We start from the raw sequence: 458 nt of genomic DNA, 5'->3' as shown, positions 1-458 counted from the left end.
GAAACTACTAGACATAAAATTAAAATTTATAAAACGCCTGTCAAGAGGAAAGTGGAAGAATAAGTTTTTTTTTTCCCCATTTGCTATCCTTTATTAAAGGGCCCACATCCTCATGGGACTCCAGCCAAACCAGTCAGATCCCCCAAATATAGCAGGAGGCCTGGAAGGGGAGGGGAATGACTTATGATCCCACCATGCCTCCTTAGAAACAGAAACCACCACAGACAGATGGACAGAGGCTGGGGAGAGCTTGCCTCACTCTCAGTCCTCTTCCCCTTTCCTCTACTTGAAAAGAAAGTAAAACACTGGCTACGCGGCACCCCAGACCACACCCCACCCATAGCAGCATTTGTGGGACCCACTCCCTTGCAAGGGGTGGCTCCGAGGCAGCTTCCTACCTCTCCCTTCACTTTGGTTTGCTCCTGGCAACTCCGTGCCCTCTTCCTCAGCCTCCAGCT

The sequence above is a fragment of the Hylobates moloch genome, unplaced genomic scaffold (assembly GCF_009828535.3).
Source record: "Hylobates moloch isolate HMO894 unplaced genomic scaffold, HMol_V3 SCAFFOLD_5, whole genome shotgun sequence".
Classification (NCBI taxonomy): domain Eukaryota; kingdom Metazoa; phylum Chordata; class Mammalia; order Primates; family Hylobatidae; genus Hylobates; species Hylobates moloch.
Note: the sequence above shows the minus strand (reverse complement) of the source record.